Source organism: Pseudophryne corroboree, chromosome 11 (genome assembly GCF_028390025.1).
Source record: "Pseudophryne corroboree isolate aPseCor3 chromosome 11, aPseCor3.hap2, whole genome shotgun sequence".
Classification (NCBI taxonomy): domain Eukaryota; kingdom Metazoa; phylum Chordata; class Amphibia; order Anura; family Myobatrachidae; genus Pseudophryne; species Pseudophryne corroboree.
Window position 1 is genome coordinate 121,879,552 of NC_086454.1, and position 14,620 is coordinate 121,894,171.

General features: G+C 47.6%; 1 protein-coding gene across 2 annotated transcripts in view; it reads left to right on the forward strand.

Annotated features, from left to right (window-relative positions):
- Positions 1-13,433: 13,433 nt before the first annotated feature.
- Positions 13,434-14,620, forward strand: part of SLC25A22 (solute carrier family 25 member 22) — a 95,328-nt gene continuing 94,141 nt past the window's right edge. For both annotated transcript variants that reach the window (XM_063944777.1, XM_063944776.1), the window contains exon 1: positions 13,434-13,656. The gene's annotated coding sequence lies outside the window, so the exon portion shown is untranslated. The remainder of the gene's footprint in view (positions 13,657-14,620) is intronic.

Genomic DNA, 14,620 nt, shown 5'->3' on the forward strand with positions numbered 1-14,620 from the left:
CCCAGGAAAGGAAGACCAAGAGTAACCTCTGCTTCAGAGGATAAATTCATTAGAGTTACCAGCCTCAGAAACCGCTACTTAACAGCACCTCAGATTAGAGCCCACATAAATTCTTCACAGAGTTCAAGTAGCAGACAAATCTCAACATCAACTGTTCAGAGGAGACTGCGTGAATCAGGTCTTCATGGTTGATTTGCTGCGAAGAAGCCACTACTGAGGATGAACAAGAAGAAGAAGAGAATTGTTTGGGTCAAGAAACACAAGGAATGTACATTAGACCAGTGGAAATCTGTACTTTGGTCTGATGGATCAAAATTTGAGATTTTTGGTTCTAACCGCCGTGTCTTTGTGAGACGCAGAGAAGGTGAGCAGATGGTTTTTGCATGTGTGGTTCCCACTGTGAAGCATGGAGGAGGAGGTCTGATGGTGTGGGGTGCTTTGCTGGTGACAGTGTTGGTGATTTATTCAAAATTCAAGGCACACGTAACCAGCATGACTACCACAGCACTCTGCAGCACCATGCCATCCCATCTGGTTTGCGCTTACTGGGACCATCATTTGTTTTTCAACATGACAATGACCCCAAACACACCTCCAGGCTATGTGAGGGCTACTTGACCAAGAAGGAAAGTGATGGAGTGCTGCATCAGATGACCTGGCCTCCACAATCACTTGACCTAAACCCAATTGAGATGGTTTGGGATGAGTTGGACAGCAGAGTGAAGGAAAAGCAGCCAACAAGTGCTCAGTACCTCTGGGAACTCCTTCTAGATGTTAGGAACTCCCTTTATGCAAAACAGAACTCCAAATCACAGGTCGTAGCAGAAAACAGGTAGGTTTACTTTATGGTGGTGAAGCATACAGGAAAACAAAAATGTTGTCAGGCACAGCAGACTGAAAGAAATCTTTCCAGGGTATCCCAGAAACATGAAAAAAAATTACTTGGGGGTGCAAGTAAACTGGAATCCAAACATAAACTCAGGAACACTGGAGAACATGGTTTGCATGCTAAACTTAGACGGTAACAAAGGGCTGGAACACAAGAAACCAAGACTGGCAGGCTTGTCTGGAAAACGGACTTTAAACAGGAACACAGGATACCAAGACTGGCAGGTTTGACAGGCAAACAACATTAATGATCCAGCAATGCATGCTGGATCTTAGGCCAATTATATAGCACAGACAGCTGGTGAATCAAGCTGGAATAGAACCCTAATTAATACACCTGACCACAAAACAGAACAAAACCCAGGGTATGGTGATCCCTAGTGGTAAAGAACATATCACCAGAAAATACACAGCACACATAATATAACACAAGACTGTTGGAAAACCATTCCAGGAGACTACCTCATGAAGCTGACTGAGAGAATGCTAAGAGTGTGCAAAGCTGTCATGAAAGCAAAAGGGGGCTACTTTGAGGAATCTAAAATATAGGCCCTCATTCCGAGTTGTTCGCTCTGTATTTTTCATCGCATCGCAATGAAAATCCGCTTAGTACGCATGCGCAATGTTCGCACTGCGACTGCGCCAAGTAACTTTGCTATGTAGAAAGTAATTTTACTCACGGCTTTTTCATCGCTCCGGCGATCGTAATGTGATTGACAGGAAATGGGTGTTACTGGGCGGAAACACGGCGTTTCAGGGGCGTGTGGCTGAAAACGCTACCGTTTCCGGAAAAAACGCAGGAGTGGCCGGAGAAACGGTGGGAGTGCCTGGGCGAACGCTGGGTGTGTTTGTGACGTCAAACAGGAACGACAAGCACTGAACTGATCGCACAGGCAGAGTAAGTCTGAAGCTACTCTGAAACTGCTAAGTAGTTAGTAATCGCAATATTGCGAATACATCGGTCGCAATTTTAAGAAGCTAAGATTCACTCCCAGTAGGCGGCGGCTTAGCGTGTGTAACTCTGCTAAATTCGCCTTGCGACCGATCAACTCGGAATGAGGGCCATAATACATATTTTGATTTGTTTAACACCTTTTTGTTTACAACCTAATTCCATATGTTCTTTGATAGTTTTGATGTCTTCAGTATTAATCTGCAATGTAGAAAAGAATTAAAATAAATAAAAACCATTGAATGAGAAGGTGTGTCCAAACTTTTTTTTTTTTTTATCATCAATAGTTTTTATTGAATTTTTTGCATTGCAAACAGGGGTACAAAAAGGAAAAAGGAAGGGGGGGGGAGGGGAAGTAGGTACATACACACGTAAGAGAACACTTTAACAGACATGTGCAAACAATTCAAAGTCGATCACACCAGTACATTGTAAGGAAAACAAAAAAAAAAATAATGGAGATGGAAGGGTGGCAATGGGCTTGAAATAAATACAACACAAATAGGAGGTCTTTGCTGTTTTAGGGGGGGGGGGGCCTCATCAGCCGATGGGCTGGGGGGTGACTGCCCAGGGGGTCGGGGACGTAACATCAATGCATCAATGCAGCACCCTCACCCTCCGAGGTAAATAGATACCAAGGCATCCAGCGCACAAATGGAGATTTAGCAGTGAAGGAGTATGGGATGTGTTCAGTCTCCATCAAGAAGTGCAGCTGTATTTTGTGTAGGTTGTTTCCAGTTTTGGGCTAAAGCCGCACGTGCGGCGAGACAGATGTGGCCTAAGACATAGTGGGGTATTCAATTATCCGCAAATTCACGGCAATTTTTCGCCCGAAAATTTTTCGCGGCAATCGGCCGAAAATTGCCGCGAAAACGCTCCATTTTTCGACCTATTCAATTCCGACCGGGTTTCACGTGAAAATTCTTGCAGTGAAAAGTGCAGGTGAAAATGGGGAAATCAGCCTGTACCCCAAAAAAAGCTAAACTAACATAGGAAAACAGAAGAGAAGTGTGTTAGAGATCACATTAGAGAGTTTTTGGGGACTTAAATTGTGTGAAATGGCGGTTATATGCATTTTTTTTTTAAATGCAAAAAATGATAGAAAGCAAGTTTTTTTGAGCAAAATAAATGCTCTCATTAAATTTGGGGTACATGAAAATGGGTATAAGTATATATTTGGGTCATTTTAGGGTACTTAAAAAAAAAAGTGGAAACAGACCGATTACACCCATCTGCAAGCCTAAAAAACACCTGTCCCACTCATAAAGCACCCCAATATACCTGTCCCATACCTTGAACCCCAATTTCCATCACTTTTTACTTTTTCACCCCAAAAATGACATGTCATTATTGGCCAATTAAAAATAATTAAAAACTTCAACGTGCCTAATTAGTCATAAAGGGGGTGTCCCAGGAGTTCTGTACCATATCCAAACATTTTTACCTTAAAATAGTGACTTTTCCCAACTTTTCACCTGCTTCAGAGAAGGTGAAGTGAAATTAGTGAAAACATGATCACCGATAAATTTTCCAGGATAATTGAATAGGCTGTAATTGCATTTCACGTGAAAAGTCCGGTTTTTCACCCGAAAACCGGACTTTTCACGTGAAAAGTCCGTTATCACTGCTAATTGAATATGGCCCATAGTGTAGATGTACACCCATGCTTCGCGGGTATATATTCAATAAAGCTATAAGAGGGGAGGGGGACAGGTCGAGGTTCAAAACTTTGTTGATAAGGCCAAATACCTCTGTGCAGTACCCTTGGATATGGGGGCAAGACCAAAAAATATGGAAGAGGGGGCCAACCTCTCCGCATAGGCGCCAACAAAACTTCGAACATGCCGGCCAGATCGTATGTAGCCTTTCCGGTGTGAGGTACAGTCTATGGAGTAGCTTAACATGCATTTCAGAGTGATTCAGGCATTTAGACATAGTAATGGATGACATAAAAATGCGTTGCCATTGAGAATCATGGAGAACACATCCCACATCCGCCTCTCACCTGACTTGGGCTCTAGACTTGGAAACAGGGAGTAGTGAGAGTAATGTTTTATACCAGAAGGAAATCTCCCCTCTAGAAGTAGCATTAGAAAATCGGTCTATGACTTGCAGAATACCAGGTGATGGTGGGGAGGGGGAGAGGTGGAGGCTAGCCCACCAGTGCTGTATTTGGTAATATCGAAGCCTCTCAGCGTCTGGCAGAGAGAAGCGTCTCTGAATATCAGAAAAGGAGGCGAGTACAGACCCATTAAACAAGTCTCCCAGGACCTCCATCCCCCTGGATCTCCAGCCCGCCAGGCTAAGATTAGGGACTAGAGCGGCCACCGTTCGTAGTGATATCAGAGAGAAATTATGATAGGAAGGGGATATGGCCGCAGTCAATTTGTCCCAAATCTGGAGCGTGGCTCGGGTAGAGGGGAGGATATTTAAGCACTGTGGGCGAAGGGGCCTAGGGATCCAAAAAAGATCTTTCAGGGGAAAACAGGGGCAGGTCGCCTCCTCCAGACACGTCCACTCCGGACATACATCTTTGTAGAATTCTTTAATCTGGGCTAGAAGGGAGACCTCTTGGTACAGTGATAAATTGGGCATATCTAGGCCACCGGCTCTCCTTGGTAGAGACATCCTCGCGCGAGCAAGTTTAGGCGGGCGCGAAGACCATATATAATTAGTGAGGATTGTAGTGGCCTTATCTAGATACTTTTTGGGGAAGATAAAAGGGATAGTTCGGAACAGGAACATTAATTTAGGGAGCAGCGACATTTTAAAGGCGGCCAGACGGCCTAACCAAGAAACTTCATAGTTGAGCCATGATTTGGTGAACATCTGAAGGGAGGACAGCAGAGGAGGGAGATTGACATCAAATACAGAAGAGGTAGATGGGGGAATGTAGATACCCAGATATCGTATCGAGGATGTTTGCCAGTTATACGGATACTTAGCGCGTAATGGGGGCAGGGAGTTAGAGAGATTAATGGGCAGAGCATCCGTCTTAGAGGCATTTAGTTTATAATACGATGCTGCAGAGTAGCTATCTAAAACAGTATGCAAATGGGGAAGAGTTGTGGCTGGATCTGTTATGAATAGAAGAACATCGTCTGCGAACAGACATAGTTTATGCGACGTGGCGCCCAATCGCAGTCCAGGGAACTGTGGGTCCGCTCGAAGCCTAGCTGCCAATGGCCAGTACGAATATGAGAGGGGAGAGAGGGCAGCCCTGGCGGGTGCCATTATAGATTGGAAAAGAACGAGATAAAAAAACATTACTGAATACCTGGGCCGCCGGGGAGCTATACAGGGCTAATATCGAAGAGAGGATGCGATCGCGCAGGCCGAATTTTAATAGGACTTCTCGCATATAAGACCAGTTTAAACGATCAAAGGCCTTCTCTGCGTCCAAAGATAGCAGAAGGAGACCTCGCTCGGGGGTTAGGGAATCAACAAGGTTAAAGACCCTGCGTGTATTATCGGACGCCTGTCTTCCCGGGATAAAGCCAACTTGGTCCGGATGTATCAGGGAGGGGAGGAGGGCGTTCAACCGAGAGGCTATTAATTTAGCGCATATTTTAATATCCCCATTCAGTAACGCAATGGGACGATAATTTTGGCAAAAGGTCACGTCTTTGCCCGGTTTAGGGATCGTGACAATACGCGCCTCGAGCATCTCCTGAGGGAGGGTGCCCTGAGAGGTAATATCGGTGTAGACTGCCACTAAAGAGGGAGCTAGAAGGTCTTGGAACAAAACATAAAAGTCATTAATAAAGCCATCAGGGCCCGGTGCCTTACCCTGAGGGAGGGACTTGATCACTTGGAGGGTTTCTGATAAGGACCATGGGGCATTCAGCAATGCTAGTTGATCGTCTGAGATATTTGGGAGGTTTAAATCCGCTAAGAAGGAGTTGATAGAGGAAGGGGTAGGCTGCGGGGTGTCAGGATCTGTCGAGAGGTTATAGAGTTGGGAGAAGAAGTTGGCAAACTGGTTCGCTATCTCTCTTGGGTTAGAAATTTTGGTGCCTGTGGGGGATACAATGAGCTTGATTCTATTCCGAGCCTGCTGAGCCCTGAGCTTCCGGGCAAGCATTTTCCCCGGCCTGTTCCCCGCTAGATAAAACTTCTGACGTATCCTATTTAATGAAGCCTGGGTGCGCGCCATTAGCAATGTCTGAAGTTGGGACCTAATATCGACTAACTGCTTCTGTAAAGATTTCGTAGGTCTAGATTGATTTTTGTCCTCTAAGTCCTTCAGTTTGAGCTCCAAATCGGCCTGGCGTTGTAGATTAAGTTTCTTGAGCTGTGCTCCCGCCTGAATCGCTGCTCCCCGGGTGACAGCTTTAAGTGCGCACCAGAAGTTCAGGGTGGACGTGTCTGAAGGGGAATTAAACTCCAAATAGGATGAAATACTGTCAGCTATGATTTTTTTGGAAACTGGGTTGGACAGCAAATGAGGAGAGAGTCTCCAGGGACGGGGGGGGACAGTGTTGACTAGCTACACTCCATTTAAGAATCAGCGGGGCGTGGTCTGACCAAGTTATAGGGAGAATATCTAAAGATCTGGCGAACTGGAGGGTCCATTTGTCCGAAAATATAAAATCAATACGGGAGTAAGAGTTGTGGACGGGGGAATAGTAGGTGTACTCCCGTCCTGTGGGGTTTTGCACTCGCCATATGTCATAGAGATCAAATTCAGCTAAGAGGTTACGAAAGGCTAAGGAAGGGGCGTTGGGGGAGACTGAAGTGGAGGGAGAGGTCCTAGGAGACCTGTCCAGCTTAGGGTCAAGGACTAAATTAAAATCCCCCATGAGCAAAAGGGAGCCCGTACGAATCTTATGAATAGCTACACATAACTGTCGGATAAAGGCAACTTGGTGTGAGTTCGGGGCATATGCCGAGACCAGAGTGACCGGTTTGTCGTTTAAAAGGCCGCTCAGTATAAGATACCGGCCGTTTTTATCCGCTATCTGAGAGTGCAGAATGAAGGAGATGGAGTCCCTAAATAATATGGCCACACCGTTCCTCTTAAAAGGGCCATTGGCGAAATAACCTAGAGGGAATCTACGATCTTTGAAAATAGGGGGTGCTACAGATGAAAAGTGTGTCACCTGCAGGGCAACAATATCAGCTTTATTCTTAGTAAAATAACCCAGAGCCAGCCTACGCTTATTAGGGGAATTCAGCCCCTTAACATTCATAGATAATACCCGAACCATCGAAGCAAGCTAATGTACGTTGTGAGAGGTGAAGGGCCTTGACACCTACCAAAATAGAATTGTCTCGAGCAGCGAGTACCTACTTCATATAACTGGGGGTGGGGGGGTACAGGGAGGTGAGGGGGAAGGAAAAAACCAAAACGACCCAGTATATCAGGTCGGCATAACCACTGCAAGGGAGGTAAAAAAATGCAGTAGTATATTACCAGGGGGGGAACATGTGGCCTAGTGCCACCACCCATGAAACTGAACAGAAAAAAACAAGAGTAAGCAGAAGTAAATATGCCTACCAACAATACACATAAGAGCACATGAAAAATAAAAAAAAACAGATACAAATAAACTCAAATATAACATGAAAGGCTGGGACACCATTATCACAACAGCACATAGGACAACTCACGTGACCCTATCAAGAACAATGGCGAAGTCAATTCTGTAGTAACGGTATTGGAGACAGTTCAACTTGAGAACTCAAGCTGGATGTATCAGCGTCAAGCGGTGACCCATTCCGAGCGGATGGTGGGCTGTTTCTTGGATCCAGGAGGTAGTGTAACAGAGATATCCCACTCCGCCAATAATTTGACTCCAGTCTCCAATGAAGTCACTGTGTAAGACTTGTTTCCATACGAGATGACAAGCTTCACTGGAAAACCCCATCTGTACGTGATGTCTTGGTCGCGAAGTGCCAAAGTGACGGGAAGGAATGCTCGTCGTTTGGCCAAGGTTAGAGCGGAGAAGTCCGGGAACAGTTGTAATCCGCCAAGAACATCCGAGTCGGAGTCGCCCGCCTCTCTGGCCGCTTTCAGGATGCGTTCTTTGATTGTGAAAAAATGCACCCTCAGGAGTGTATCTCTCGGGAGCGAGGGGGCAACTGAGCGTGGTTTAGGCAGTCTATGAATCCGGTCAATAAGCAGCTCTCTAGCGTCAGTTCTAGGTAGAAGCTTCTGGAACAGGACAGTAGCGTAATTTTCCAACTCGGAGTTCTGCACGGAGTCGGGGATGCCTCGGATCTTAATATTATTACGCCGGGATCTGTCCTCTATATCCGCAATCTTGAGTTTAAACGCCTCAAGGTCACTTTGCTGCTGGTCGTGAGCCGTTATGAGGTCATTATGAGACGAGACCAATTCCTCTACTTTCCTCTCTAGATGGTCCGTACGGTCTCCTATAGCATGCAGCTCCGTCTTAACCTCCCGAAGAGCTGCGGTGAGGTCCTGCGTCAACTCAGATTTGAATGCTGAGAGGGCCTGGTACAGAGTTTTGACTGTGAGAGGTGCATCAGAATCAGGGTCAAACCCCGGTAGGGAGGTAGGGCTGCTGGGGGTAGCTTGCGGAGAAGCGGCAGCCGGGGACTTCCGTAGAGAAGAGGCGGCAGGTGTCGTCTTCTGAGGCGGGAAAGATACTCTCGGGGGCAGCACCCCTTTGACCTTTTTAGGAGGCATTCCAGAGGAGTGAGGTTCCGCAGACGGGACGAAGATAATAATAACGAAGCTCAGGATCTCGCAGAATATAACGAAAATTTAGGTAAGCATAAAAGACACGGGTGGTGGCGGGCAAGTGATCCGCGCTACATCAGAAGAGCGATATCACACATGATGAGGCAGAGGGTCATCTCCATTTTGCGGGGCCCAGAGGAAAGGTGAAAGGTTCCCAGCCGGGAGAGGGGAATGGGAGGCCAGGTACACACCTCGGGTCCAGCAGCTCTGTGCGTTAAATGCTGTAAAATAGATGTGGATGAATGTGGTACACTTCTCTCCAGGGACTTCTCTGTTGTAGGGTACAGGAATCAGCAGGCAGGAGAGGATTGAGAGATCAGCAGTTGCCACCCAGGAGAGCAGGCCGGCTGGGAATGCTAATCTCAGTGGTTTCTGCAGCTTGCAGCAGCTCCCTTTGTAAAAACCAAGATGGCCGCCGCACCTCTCTCAGTGTGTGTGCCTCCCGACCTTCCCCCACTTTCAGGGGTCCCCACAGCCTATTGCCCCACAGGGTATCCTCCCTGGGGGTCAGGAGAGTGATCTGGATGGATCCAGGGGCTCCGGGGGGGTCCGCGTCTCTTTCCGGCTCCGCCGTGGAGCTCAGAACGCGGGCGCCGGGAGTACGCGAGTCCCCGGCTCCCGGATGGTCCTAGGCCGCAACCTGCGGGAGCCGTGAAAACAGCTCCCCGGCTCTGCGGCGGACACTGCCGGGCACAGGGGGGCTGTAGATGGACAGGTGAGCCTCCGGAGGTGAGTTAGGATGGCCCAGGGGGGAACTTTAGAGAGAATTAACAAGACAGGAGAGGAGTGCAGCAGAAGCACGTCTTCTCTCTTCTCCAGCTAGGCCACGCCCCCAGGTGTGTCCAAACTTTTGACTGGTACTGTAAGTGTCAGGCTTCCTGAACCGCTCTCAGTATTTTCTGAGCCTCAATCCCGTGCTGCTGAGCAGGAGTCAGAGCAGATTGTGATGAGCCATGGCTGGAGGAGGTTAGCACATGCTGCTGTGACTCCCGTGATTAGCTGAGAGTACAGAGAGTTCTGTGCAAGATTCTCTGCCCCGCCCCCTACCATTATGCAATTCTGAGCAGAGCAGTCAGACTTTATGGGGTATATTCAATTAAGGTCGAAACTGCCGTCTTGTCGAAAAGACGTCAGTTTTCAACTTTTTCAGGTCTGAAAGGGTTCTGACCTACTCAGTCCTTAGCATTTTTATTCGACAAGTCGGTGAATTCGACTTGTCAAATAGTACGTGAATTGGCGGAACAGCTGCCGATTCACGTGCTTTTGATGGAAAAAAAGTCGAACTGAGATGAGGGACCTGAGAGGAGGAGAGCCGTGAGCACACAGGGGAGAGCAGCGGCTACAGCACAAAGCAGCAGGAGGATGTGGCACAGCCGCCACTCACGGCAGCGTCCACCCGGCTCCAGCAAGTGAGGTCCCGCTTGCTGGAGCCGGGTGGATGCTGCCGTGAGGTCTGGTGGCTGTGCCACATCCTCCTGCAGCGCTGCTGTCCCCCGTCTGGCCGCAGCTCTCTTCCCTCTCCGGTCCCTTATCTCAATTCGACTTTTTTAAAGTCGAATTGCAGTGGGCATTGAATAGCCCTTGTTGGATACATTCCGACAAATGCATGTCGGAATGGATACGAGCTCAATTGAATATACCCCTTAGCCTTTTTGTACCTCAGTGCTGGCCAGCAATACTCTCTAATACCCCTTTCACACCAAAAAATGCAGGGACTTAACCTGGGAATTCGGTCCCGGGATCATGCAGGGACATTCCCGGGTTGGCCCCGTTTATACCAGCATTTGGAGCCGGGACATCCCGGCGCGGCACCTTTTCATACTGAACCCGGGATGGCCCTACATTTTCTGAGAATGTCATTAGAAATTGCCCTTTTTAAGGCCCACAAAGATGAGTTCCTCTAGTGCCGAACTCATTAGGGAAACCATTATTTGTACCCACCTTAACGAGATGTTAAGTGATTAATAATGTAAACAATTTTACATAAACAAAAGGTTTGCACTGTTTTATTCTTTGTTTTAATGGTGCAAAAGTAACCTGTTAAATGCACACGCAACTTTGCATACAATGACAACATGGGGGGAACACATAGCAAACTTATATTAATATAACACACAAAAAAACACAAACCCAACCCCACCTCCAAACATGAAAATTGTGACTTATAACAGCACAAACCTATCAAAGAAAAATATACAGTCCAAAGACTGCCTATGGCAATTGCCTATATATTTTGTAATCTGGAGATGATGGATTAGGGTTAGGGTTTGGGGGGTCATAGTAGGGACATCGAGAATATAGGGGATACCTGTGCTCAGGGACAGGAGGGGCCTGGATAGCTGGGTACATATGGGTACCCTGAATGTGAGGCAAGAAGCGTTCCAGGAACTGAAATTGGCGGTCTTGGTAGTCGCACAAGATGCGTTCTTGGTGTCCCATTATCTGCGTTATGAAGGATTGCTGCAGCTCTCTTTCCTCCTCTATAAAACGGAGTCGGCGGGCATCCTCCTGTTGCTGCATGTTGTTGTCCATGTCGCGCAGTTTTGCAACCAGTACCATGGTCATTGCCCGTGCAGCAGGCTCCACTTTGGTGGCTTTGCGTTTCCTCTTGGGAACTGTATATACTGCAAGGGGAGTAAAAGGGCATATAAGAAAAAGCAGTGTTGTGATCGTACGTGTTTGTGGCCTCCTCCCACCTGCACTAGATACACTCTGCGACAGTAAACTGTATGGCGGGCGGATATGGTGGCGTATAGTGCAGAATTCATGTTTTTTGGAATGCGGGTGTTTTGAACAGAAATTATGCTAAGCAAGGACAAATACTTACTATTGGTGCGCATCACAGGGGGATTCGCCTGGAGTGTCGCGCCCACATTTGTTTCCTGGCCAATCACAGCGTCCGCACTTTTGCCGGGTATACTGTCATCAATCGGGTTGACTGATGATTCCAGATCGGGGTGGATAGGGTCATCTGCAAATGGGGGATGATGTTGATTGCCCACATTGGGTACTTTCCATGCTGGACTCACTCTCATCAGCAATCACAAAGGGTGAGGGAGTGGCAGAGCTGGAGGATGACAGGCTGATGGGGTCAGTGAGCGCAGTGTTGCCAAAAATTGATGCACATTGCTCATAAAACATCCAGTTGCGCCTTGCAGCCCCACTTTTGTTCCGGTTGTGGTCATGGATGCGGTTAAACTGTTTTTTAAGCGTTTTCGGTGTATTCACCACTTGTTGTTGGCTACGAATGATGCCCCGCGAGGCCAGGATCTTTGCTATGTTGTGGTATATCTGGGCATCCTTTACAGGGCCTGTGATCTGGCGCCGGATCTCCTCTTCCCCTCTAATACTTAAAAGCTCCCTCACCTCCTCATTTGTCCAAGACAATGCAGGGCTGCAGGGGTTTAAATGCGCTGCAGGGTCTGATGTGCCACAGAGCTGCAAGTACCTGCCTCCACGCTGCTGTGCTTCCTCTGTGCGTCTCAGAAAAATCACAAGACCAGGAAGTGCCCTGAATAGCCAATCAGCAGCAGCAGAGGCAACCTGGGAAGGCGGGACATGTCCCTGCACCGTTCACACTGACCAGGTTCCCGGGAAGATCCCAGGACCAACCCTGGTCGATAGCAGGGTTGAAATGCCGGGGCATGATTCCCAGGATTTTGTCCCGGGACCCTTTCACACTGAGCAAATTCCCGGGTTGATGCGCGTTCATGTGCAATAACCAGGGAAATTTTGGTCTGTGTGAAAGGGGTATAACTGAGGCTCTGTACCCCATCCTCGGAATCCAGGCCCTCATGGCCTTTTTCTTAATAAGAAAAAAAGCTTTTTCTTCAATGGCCAGCTTTTGGGTCTCCTAAGGGCCCTAGGCAGCCACCCATGTTGCATTGTGGATAATATGGCCTTGGACAGCTCTGTGCTGTCTTCAAAGCATGGCATACCCAGTCCTGTGTAGTCTCCAGAGGGTATAAACTGCCACACAATGCATACTAGTCTGTGATTGCGCCAAGCCTCAAAAGGTCTGTGAAAGCTCCCAGTTAATCTGCTGATAATGGGCCTACTTCAGTAAGGATTGCAGAATTTGCAATCCTTCTGTTCACATGCTTGGGCCGCCCATCGCAGGGCAAGGCCGCCCAGCATGTGACCCGCCGCCCCCCCCCCCCCTTCCCCCCTTGATCAATCAGAAATTGGAATGGCACCGCAATTTCTGCTTGATCGAAGAAATTAGGGATGCCTCGCGCCGACAGGAGGCCCGCCGCCATCTTTTTGATCGGGACGGCTGCGATCACACCCCCATTCGCGCCACACAGCCCCCCGCCGTTTCTGGCCTCCGCCCCCGCAACGCTCCGTCTCTGCCTAGGTAGTATATAAACTCACATTTACTTTACTGCTTGTGCAAGCATTTAATAATATACAGTGGATATACCTATGCAGGGAGACGCACCTCCATGTGCTGCCAGCAGAGGGCTCCACTTCCGTGTGTCAGCATCTGTCATCTTGCTGGCACTCATTATAAAGCGACTGCAACTTAGGCCGCTTATTGGGTCAAATATCACTTTCTGCTCAGCCGATAAGAACAAGTGGCAGATTGTCTGAGGCTGCAGATTTCACTGTCTAAAAATTAACTTGGAACTGCTGACTTCCTGCAAATTATTACAGACTTCCCCTTTCCAGTGTGCGGACTCATCACATTAACCCATCAGGGCACTTACTGTAGCACACAGTGCCATTATTCTGCTTTACACATGCTACAGAGAACACTCTATATTCTCCTATGTTCCCTGTCTCGGTCTTCTGAATAAAGAGCAGGATTTTCATCTGTACCTTCTCCTGTCCAATGAATGAGTGCTAGCTTCCTCTCTGTCACACCCCCTCCCCTCTCTCTCTCTCTCTCTCTCTCTCACTCACTCCTGTAGGGGCAGGGTTCCTTAATTCTCACACACACACATCTCCCTCTCTCTCCCCTCCTCTCAGTATCTCTCCTCCTCCATCCCTCTGTCTCCCTTCTGCATATCCCTCGCCTCCACCTCTACATCAGGCAGGGAGTGGACTCCAGCAGCCTCATCCCAGTGACAAGGACCTGTCCCCAGCTAGCAGTGTTACCCAGCAGGTAAGATGTCACAGGAAGCTGCAGCCATGGGCTGCTCAGAGGAAATGCTGATCTTGCTGCAGCGATGTTATTAATTCATGTGCGCTACAGTACATCGTAAATCCCTTTAACCCTCCTGATGAAGGTCTGCCAGGCAATGTGCGGCTATTGGTGCTCTGGTTGGGCAGTGATACAGTTAGTTTCATTCTATTTATATTACTTAAACCTTTTAACTGCCAGTGTGACACACACTGTACTGTAGCGTTACTGTATAGCGGTGAAGGACTTAGCACTTGGGATCTATGGACCATTATGACTTTGCACTGAATGAGCTCTTTGATTTACAGAATTGTGCACTTTACATATTTTATTTAAGCCCCACTCAGGATGTACTTGCATTGAGATATTTATGCCTGTTCCTTTAATAATCCCTACATAGCTGATGAGCAGAGGATTACACCTGTCAGTCAGCTTCTAGCCTTCTTCCATTCATGTCATTCAACCCGTACTTTATATAGGGAGATACTGGTGCCTGAGCCCTGTACCAGTGTAGCCTCTAACTGGTGCCCAGCCGTGATGATTATTGCTACAAGTTCTCTCATTAAAGGAATAGTGGGTTCCATTCTGCCAGGTATTTAAACGTATTTTAACAGGACCCGAAGAGCGGTTTACAACTTTTTGATGCAATTTAGGTTTAAATAATGAGTCAGTAAAATGTCATTAAATTATTATAACATTTATAATAAATAAGAGTTGGCCCCCTGTTCTAGTCATCAATGTGCTTTGTATATGTGCTGACCTTGCTTGCTGCGGGATGACACTTGTGTCATAGAAGTAGACCAATCTACAGATATTTTAATATGTGTATCTAGTCGTAGGCTAGGTGCAGTTGGGCTGATGTAGATTGGGCCAATGGGTTTTTGATCCAGAACACAGGCATGAAATGCCCCCCAATAAAAGATGCCCTTTGCGCTGCTTGCTGAAC